Genomic DNA, 10,229 nt, shown 5'->3' with positions numbered 1-10,229 from the left:
GGGCAAATCCTCTTTGCACTACAAGTGCAGTTTCAGTGCAGTTGCAAGTGCACTTGTAGTGAAATGTGTTTTTGCATTTAGGAAATAACAGCCAACAGTGCTTTGTATAAGGTTACCCAATCACGACATTTTCTGCACTCAAAACATTTCTGTCAGGGTCAGCTAAAACAAACACAAGCAGTAAATGTCCACAAAGATTTTCTTTTTTTTTTTTATTTTAAAAAGGCTTCACATATTGTCTGGCATACTGATAGCCCCCCTACCCGCAAAGACCTCCAGGTAGCGTAACCGGACATCACGGGCACTCAGGGAGGGTAAGCCAGGACGGCCACTTTCAAGCGCCGTCAGTGTGGTTTGATGTAGGATTCCGGCCTCAGGCCCAACTGAGCCAGCATAGTTGGCCGAATGTTTCCGTAAAAAGTTATGGAGAACACAGCACGCAAGTATTATATGGTTCAGTTTATACTCTGCCATATGGATAGGTGTCAGAAATAGGCGGAACCGGCTGGCCAGGATTCCAAATGTGTTCTCCACCACTCTTCGGGCTCTGGCCAGCCAGTAATTAAAAACCCTCTGTTCCGGGGTGAGGGTCCTCATCGGGAATGGCCGCATCAGGTGGTCCCCCAGCGCAAATGCTTCATCAGCAACGAACACAAATGGGAGTCCTTCCACATTGTCCTCTGGAGCTGGCAAGTCCAAGCTGCCATTCTGGAGACGCCTGTAGAACTCCGTCTGGGCGATGACTCCACCATCGGTGATCCGGCCATTCTTCCCCACGTCCACATACAAGAAGTCGTAATTAGCCGACACCACCGCCAACATCACTATACTATTAAACCCCTTGTAATTATAATAGTACGACCCCGAGTTGGGTGGTGGGACGATGTGGACGTGTTTCCCATCAATTGCCCCTCCGCAGTTAGGAAAGTCCCACCGCTGGGCAAAGTGGGAGGCCACAGTCTGCCATTCCTGTGGCGTGGAAGGAAACTGTTAAGGAAAAAACAATAAACATTACTATTTTTACTCTGAAACATGGCAAGCAGATTAGACGCAAACATTATGGGGCAACCTCCAGATAGCATTTATTAAGGGGAATTTAACAAGGCCAAAGTATAAGGTACACCTATCATATTCCCCCTCCCCCCCTCTCATGGGCCATTTCTAACATTATGGGGTGTGTGGAAATCTTGGACAGGTAACCCTCTTCACTTCATTGAGAGATGAATGCCTAAATAATGGGTCTTACTTGGAACAGCCCCTCCTTAGTTACACTATTGGCAGCCCACTGGACAGGTAAGAAGTGTCATAATACAAAGATATAAATACACACTGTACACATTTGAGGACATTTGGACATTCTGCTATTACCTATCAAGATAATAATAGGATACAAAAACTTTAAACAGTACTATTGGAAAGTATACAGGCAGGCCCTTGCACTACATGCTTTGGGTAATTCAGCCATAAATCTGACCACAAAAGAGATGGGTATAGTGTGTATGAGTTTGGCAAAGTCAGCAGATAGATGATTGAGGATAGAGAATTGGGATCAGCTGACTTAGCAGTTGGGGGAGGGAGGGTTACTAAAAATTATTTGGGGACACCACAAAAAAAAAAGCTTCTGGCACTCTGAATGAATTTAAATCAAAAATAACATTACCAAACATTTTAGGGGGTGTTTGGGGTAAAGCACTACTATGGAGCTGATAAAATACATTGTTAAGTGACTACATGAGGTGAATATAGGGCAGGAGACACCATGCTGGGGAGGTTATTGAAGGGCAAATATGTATAAAGGACCTTAAATAATTACATAAAAATCCAGCATGCATGAGGACAAAGGGGACATTCACAGCATATTACAAGCATGGTAATTAGGGAATGAGGAAAGAAATACAATATATTATCAAACATTAAAGACAATAAAATGTGATATAAAAGGATAAAAATCTTACCTTCATATACTCCTTCTGCAGGACCTGTATGATGGCAGAACAGGTCTCTGGGATAATGATCCCCAGAGCCTGGGGGGAGATGCCTGTCGAGAACTTCAAGTCCTGCAGACTTCTCCCTGTGGCCAAATACCGCAGGGTAGCGACCAGCCTCTGCTCCGGAGTGATGGCTTGCCTCATGTAGGTATCCTACCTGTTGATATAGGGGGTCATCGAAGCCAACAAACAGTGAAACACGGGGTCCGTCATCCTGAGAAAGTTCCTGAAATCATCAGGATTATTCTCACGGATCTCACGGAGCAAAGGCATATGACAGAACTGGTCACGCTGAAGCAACCAATTCTTGGTCCATGAACTCCTCCCCACCCTGTTCATGGACTGGACTTGTGTCAAGGTCAGGACCCCAACATCAAGCCCCCGCACAGCACGAACTCTACGAGGAGTACGCATACGAAACATGGCTAGAAAACGGTCGGCTGCTCAGAACGAAGTAACAGAACGCACTGAAGAACAGCAAGGCCTGTGAAGAGCGACCTGAAAAACAGCAACGAGCAGGCAAGATCACACAGAAAACTCTGATACGAACTGACTGCACGCACTGAAGAGCAGATACAAACCCACAAGCACAAACTGAACGGCAGAAAACGATCTGAAATCCACAAGTCTGAAAAAGCGCGAATCGTCTCTCACCAAACTTTTACTAACACGAGATTAGCAAAAGGAGCCCAAAGGGTGCCGCGCTTGGTTCTGAACCGGCCTTTTCTAGTCTCGTCGTACGTGGTGTACGTGACCGCGTGGTTGGCGATTGGAAATTCCGACAATTTTGTGCGACCGTGTGTAGGCAAAACAAGTTTGAGCCAACATCCGTCGGAAAAAATCCTAGGATTTTTTTGTCGGAATGTCCGAACAAAGTCCGACCGTGTGTACGCCCTATTAGAGTTCAGAGACAAAGATTTCTCATACGCTATTTTTTTTTTTATTTAAAGCAATGGCTTCAGATGGATTAGGTGCAATCTGCATTTTTCAGTGCCTAACTATGATATGTTCTGGCAGCAAGTAGTATATATGAATAATTGAATAATTATACTGTGGTATATTATTGGGTAACTTTCGATCTCTAGGTTTAGGATTGCCAGAGCTTGATTAGCTGGACTGTAAAATTCCTGGGATTTCTTAGTTTCTGAGTTTAGTTGAATTTTGTTCAAAACATTTCCCCCCACAAACTTGTTAAGCTTTTACTTGCCCATAAAAATATGAAGCAGATTTCCTACCTGACAACATTCATGCCAGCAGTGGAGAATTAGTGGAGGCAAACCAAGATAATCGGCACAGGGTGTAATACTGTCAGAAACCATGAAATCAGACCGAGACAGAAGTACAGTTAAATCACACTTGTTTAATAATAAAAGTAAAAAGAACAAACATAGGTCAAAACATAGCCAAAGTTCAGTAACCAGAACGGATAGTCAGCCAAGCCAGAAGTCAGGGATCAACGTAAAGAAACAGCAAGCAGGATCTGGAGCCAGAAGGGATGACAGCAAAGTCTTTAAACAGGAATGCAGGTGATCGTCACTGTGATGTTGAACAAGGCGAAGGCAGAACTCCTCTGGACTGGAAGGCTTAAGTAGGCAGGACTGACGAGCAGGTTATCATCAACAGCTGAGCAACTGTGGAGAGAAATGGGAGCTGGCAATTAGCCGACAGCTGAGCGGTCAGCTCAGAGAAGGAAGGGCTGGGCCAACCCTGACAGTACCCCCTCCTCAACGACCCCTTCCCCTTGGAGGACCACCAGGCTTGAGGGGAAAACGCCTATGGAAATTTCTCTTCACTTTCAACACTCCTTTCTCTTCCCTTTCAACTCTGACAGCAGGCCAGAGGACAGGCGGGACCCGTGGGAGGCGCAGGCAGCCAGGGACTGCTATCTGCCTGGGACAGTCCGCAGTCAATGAATCCGCTGGAAGGAGCAAAGCACCTCACCCAGAAGGAGAATGGCATGAATGTCCTATGAAAGGTGCTGGGCATCTCTCTCACCTCCCTCTCTGACCCCTCTCACTCTCAGCCCCCTCTCTGACCCCCTCTCTCTCTCTCACCCCCTCTCTGACCCCTTTCTCACTGTTCTCTCTCTGACTGCCTCTCTCTGACCCCTCTCTCACCCCCTCTCTCTCACCCCCCTCTCTCTCACCCTCTCTCTCACCCCCTCTTTCTGACCCCTCCCTCTCACTCACCTCTCTGACCCCTCATCCTACTTTCTCTCACCCCTCTCTCTGACCCCTCTCTCTCTCACCCCTCTCTCTGACCCCTCTCTCTCTCTGATCCCTCTTTCTCACTCACCTCTCTGACCCCTCTCACTCCCCCCTCTCTGTGACCCCTCTCTCTCTCTCTGACTCCTCTCTCATCCCCTCTCTTTCTCTCACATGCAGGCAGGGGGAACTGAGTGGGCAAGTGAGTGTCACTGATCCCATCTTCACCCAGCACAGCCACTGATCACATCCACCCCAAGCACAGCCACTGATCCTCCCCCAAGCACTACCACTGATCCAATTCCCCCCCCTCCCAAGCACTGTTACTGATCCCATCCCCCCAAGCACTGCCACTGACCCTATCTCCCCCCAAGCACTGCCACTGATCCCATCTCCTCACTAACACTGCCACTTATCCCATCCCCACCAGCACTGTCTTCACTCATCCCACCCCCTATCCCCCTAGCACTACCACTGATCCCATCAACCCCCTAGCACTGCCAATGGTCACACCTCCCCCCCTGCACTGTCATTAATACTATTCCACCCCCGACCCCCCCCACCACCACTACTGCCACTGATCACACTGCCCCTAGCCCCAGTAGCCAATGGGTGAGCGGTGATGATGTGCAGTAACCTCTAGCAATCACAATTGTTGCCTGATCTGCTACACTAAACTGAGTTTAGCTGCTATTTATTGTAAGTTTCAAAGCAGGTGGGGAGCAAAATTGCATGCGGGGGGGGGCAAAAGAAAATTGTCGCCCAGGGTCCAATCAATATTAAAGATGGCCCTGCATGTGTGCTCCCAGCCAGGGCTGCGTGCTTTTATTGGAACACATGGTGCCCAACAAGCCATACCCCAGAAGTGACAAAGACCACAGGTAAGGGATTGAGGGAGGGGGTAGCATTGCTGTGAGTCCTGGGGCATCTTTTATCCTAATACTGTGAATGCATTAGAGTAACAATTGCTGAGCCTTTAGTATTTTTTTAACCTAAACTTTTGTGCAATGTCTTTCTGACCCTTACTTCCACTATCTTATTGAGCAAGCCAGTATTACACAAGAACTTTGAAGGAAGTAGTATGGTGCTGCATGTTTAAATAAGACTTATAAATATGTAGATTTCACCATCAACTTGTTTACAAAGAATTACCATAGAAAAGCCCTCTTTACATTGCTTGGTCAAACTGTATAAATACTGATTCCTTTTGTCCTCACCTGAAGTTGTGAACTGATCATCCCCAGCACTCAGCTTCTCAAACACATTTGTGCTAAACTTTCTATTTTCTAGATTTTTTGTTTTTGTTTTTACTCCTACATATCATGTAACAAATGAGCCATATATCCCCTCTTTGCAGAAGTTAACACTGTAAAGAAGAGAAGAAACATTTTAAAGAGGGGTCCTGAAACGTATGACCACAAAGTAAGTATTTTTTTTATTTTTTTTTTACAATATGAAATGTACAGATTGTAAAATGCACTCTGCCATAAGGTGACTGTAAATGATGTTTTCTGATATAAAATTATAGAACAAAACTGAAGGTAAGTTTTTGCTAGAGCAACACATGTAATTAATTACTTTAAATTCAAAACCAATTGTTGATCAAATGTAAGTTGCAGCTGTTAATTTTTATTTAATTAAGAAAATTGTTAGACATCTAAATGTTTGCTGTAATGAACCATGGTAAAGCCAGGGATAAGGACATATGGTATGGAATGTAGTATTGGATTTTCTGCATATACGGTATATAGATGTATATAACATGTGAAGTGGTGCAGGGGTGAGGCCAGCTTATACATGTTAACCACATAGGCTGGATAGGGCTGAGTAGCGATTTTTTTCAAGTGTGCTATACACTACTGGATGGTGATTTTTTCGCCAGCACCCCATTCCTGAGTACCAGCGGGACTTCCTTTTTTGCTTAGAGCGGCACTACAAGTATTAGCATGTCGTTACAGCATACAGATGCATATATGCAATAATGTCTACCTGATAATTAAGAGAAAACTAAAGAGAGGTGCCAGTCTTTAAGGTGAAAACGGAGAAAGGTTAATACTTAGATGATGAGATAAGTTGGTAGGCTGCGGAAGGATGAATGGTAATCATATGACTACATACTTAATATATCATTTAAAAAGGTCAGAAAAACATAAACCAATTCTAGTAACAAATTCATAAAGGCTAAAATGCATAAATAGCTTCCAAATTCAACATTTACAAGTAAAACAATAAAATAATTTAAAACATAAATTGTAAACTTCCGAATATATTAATTTTTAAGACTGATAAAGAGTGGACAATCGCCCAAAATACATTGACTTGTGTTATCCTGACCTTTTTTGCAAATTACTTTTTAAGACATACGTTGTTCATTCTTCCTTTATGATGTTTTGTGCTTCTATAGTATACTGTTGCTTTACTTATTCAGCAACCACTTCTGGTTGTATGAGATGCATGCAATACAATCTCCACCAACCAGACCTTTCATTCATAATTGCGTGCTAAGGTCTGATGTACACTCAGTGCCAGTTCACACTACAGCGACTTGGGATCCGAATTGTCAGACCTCAAGTCGCCGGACATAAGAAATTCCTTTGAAGTGAATGAGAGCTGTCTTAATGTGCACTACTGAAGTTGCTCCAACTTCCTGTACTACTTCAAGGCGACTTCTAGCCGACTTGTAAACATAGATTTCAATGGAAGTTGCCTCCAAGTCTGATCCTTATCTTAATTGATGTGATTTGGATCCGACATTACAGGAAGATTATCCAGGAATTCCCTGAAGTTGCTTCGAAGTTGCCTTAAAGTTGCCTGGCAAAGTCATGCCGACTTTCTGGTCACTGTAGTGTGAACCGGCACTATTTTTATTTATTTATTTCAGGTACTTATATAGCGCCATCAATTTACACAGCGCTTTACATATACATATACATCAGTCCCTACCCTCAAGGAACTTACAATTTAAGTTCCTATCTCACATTCATACATACTAGGGACAATTTAGACAGGATCCAATTAACTTACCAGCATGTCTTTGGAGTGTGGGAGGAAACTGGAATACCCGGAGGAAACCCACGCAGGCATAGGGAGAACATGCAAAATCCAGGCAGGTAGATTCTATTTATAAAGCAGTGAATGTGAGTTTTACTAAATGTTCTCTGGTTGTGAAACAATTACTGCCATTTAAAACACATGTACCAGGAAAATTCACATGTGGAGAATGTTTTCTGAATGTCAGATTCACTGCTTTAAAAATATGCCCCTTTATTATGATGATAATGATGATTATAATTCTCTCTTGATCACTACCCTGACCTGCCAAATGCAGTGTTAATGATGTGACATTTGTGCAATTTCTTTTGGAACTTTGAGAAAGAGAAAATTAAAAGAAACGTGATACCTCTCTCTGAATACTGCTATGGAAGAAACTTTTTACTAATATATTTTTATATTTAAAGCTGTATTGAACCCGAAACCAAAAATGGAATGTATTGCAGCTGAACTTAAATGTGGTGGCTGCATCAGTTTTCTTTTCTTTGGCTTTTTCCCTCTGTTTTCACCTCGTTATCTGGTCAGTAACACACCTCTTACATTAGTGAGAAACCACTTTGGAGGAATGAGCAAGGACACAGCAAACAGCAGTATTGTCAGTCTGGGGGGAGGGAATGGAAGTGGTAAATGTATTCGATTTGAATACAAATAACAAATTGAAGCCAAACTCCAGCTAACACTTTATAATCAGTTACAGCAAACATTTTTTCCTTTTGGGATAAAGGTTTTATATGAAAAAAAAAATAAAAGCTGATAAATGTAATCACCCCTGCCAGAAAATAGATGGTGTCATCCATGTAAGCTGATACATTCTGCTGGAGAGCTTCAACTTCTGTAACAGCAGAGTTGCTGATGAAAATAGAAGAGAGAAAGCCTAAAAAAGAAAACCAATAAAACTAATAAGTATTGGTATGGTAAAATATATTAAAATGCTTGCTTTTGGGTTTAATACTGCTTTAAGTCACAGGCTTGCTGAATTTTTACATGGTAATACAACAAACACTTGTAGTATTGTCTTATTGTAGCTCAGTATCACAGGAGAAGTCACAACCACTGTCAGTCGGGTTGCCTGAAGGAACCAAGCGCTGATTAAAGTTGAACTGTCCCAGATCTCAGAGTTTAATGCCGATAGAATTTTAAGTATCACGTGCCATGATATAGGCAGAGAACAGTATTTGTGGCTTGCTTCACTGCAAAGTTTTTTATTATATAGTGTGGTACAGTTCTTTTGCTGCAACTTGTAGGAAAAATATAAACATGGTCATATATAACATAAAGCTGAATTAACACTTTCATTATTTGATTTGAAGTGGAAAAAACATCAATAAAATTAAATAGAAAATGAGTATAGAAAAACTGCAAAATGAATATCAGTTTACTAAATTAAATTAAACCAAACCTCAAAAAAAGTTTAAAACAAGTTATTAGTAAAAATACATATGTGTCTGAATAAATCTGCGCTCACCCACTCACTCATATAAAATCCCTAAATAACAGGGTGAAAAAAAGTGAAAAAATTAGGGCTGTTACTGATTAAAATGTTCGTGTTTGATTAATCGATTTTTTTTAAATCGATTTAATTGACTAATTTCAATTAATTATAATGCACATACAGATCTGTGTCCCACCAAATGCAGCCTTGCCCGTGTCCCACCAAATGCAGCCTTGCCCGTGTCCCACCAAATGCAGCCTTGCCCGTGTCCCACCAAATGCAGCCTTGCCCGTGTCCCACCAAATGCAGCATGTGTCACATCGAACCCCCCCCCCCCGTTCTCCGCGGGAGCACAGCGGTAGCGTACTACTTACCTTGCTGTTGTCCTCTCCAGCGGTGTCTTCTTCATACTTCCTGTTTTCTCTCTCCCAGGTGCAATGGGAGAAAGAAAACAGGATGGAGGCACTTGGGGAAGGGGAAGGAGTCTGGTGACGATGTCCATGACGTCACCGGATCGCCAACGGAACCCCCTGAAGACCCGGAAGCCGGCAGAGAGGTGAGTACCGATCAAAAGAATTTTGATTGATCAAAAAAATTAACGATTAATCGAGGAATTAATTGTTAATTTCCGCAGCCCTAGAAAAAATAGATATAAATAACCTAACACTTGTAAACATAAGTAAACGCTGCTGTCTCCTAAAAAGATTAAATACTTAATTTCACAGATTTTAAGCACATAAGAGATGCACAAACTGTATAATCACAATATAAAAAAGCTATGCGCCTTAAATAAATATGTGCAATATATAAATCTGTACAATAAGTGAATTTAAATATATGAATCACTAAAACATTATTAGGTGAAAAATATATATAAACATCCCAAGAAAATTATAAAAGGATGTGAAAAAGTGTTCATAAAAATGTTTATATTAATGTAAATCATCCAAAAATATGTAGTAAAAATACATAGTCTAAACATTTTTTGGCTCTCTAAAAAAACAATGCCGAAGTGGGCACTGGCTAAAACAGAAGAAGTAAATACAATATCCTCTTCCATGTAAGCAAAGTTTTGATGCTGATGTACAGCCAGGTGAAGTTAGATAAAATGTGGAAGTGTACAATTTCTGTTTTTTCAGAAGGCTACAAAGTTAAGCTGGTATAAGTTAGTACATGCAGTTATGTATGTTATAAGACTGTCATTGCAAGATGTCGCTAACATACAAACTCACCTAGATCATGCAATAGTTGATTGCGGGACTCATGGCAATCTAGGTTAAATGTTGATAATTCTAAAGCTTTCCACTTGGGGAGCTAAAACACAACTTCAATCATTTAATTTTGGAAGAGTATAACTGGGTGAATAAATGATGGAGAAGTAGCCAGCATGATATGAATTAAAACAAAAAAAAAATGTCAGTAAAACAAAGCAAAGACATTCCAAATAAACTTCAGCCTTTGCACAAGAGTATAATCCCATGGGACTTTGTTGCAGGCAATAATAATATGCAAAAAATTCATAAAAAGTATATATTTTATAGTACAAATTGATAA

General features: G+C 41.6%; 1 protein-coding gene across 3 annotated transcripts in view; it reads left to right on the top strand.

The window, feature by feature from the left end:
• Positions 1–5,344: 5,344 nt before the first annotated feature.
• Positions 5,345–10,229, top strand: part of LOC141128474 (C4b-binding protein alpha chain-like) — a 448,459-nt gene continuing 443,574 nt past the window's right edge. For 2 of the 3 annotated variants that reach the window (XM_073615780.1, XM_073615778.1), the window contains exon 1: positions 5,345–5,614. The gene's annotated coding sequence lies outside the window, so the exon portion shown is untranslated. The remainder of the gene's footprint in view (positions 5,615–10,229) is intronic. The other variant, XM_073615779.1, reaches the window with a different exon arrangement.

This window comes from Aquarana catesbeiana, linkage group LG02 (assembly GCF_042186555.1).
Source record: "Aquarana catesbeiana isolate 2022-GZ linkage group LG02, ASM4218655v1, whole genome shotgun sequence".
NCBI lineage: Eukaryota > Metazoa > Chordata > Amphibia > Anura > Ranidae > Aquarana > Aquarana catesbeiana.
Note: the sequence above shows the minus strand (reverse complement) of the source record. Positions and strands in the feature narration are given on the sequence as shown.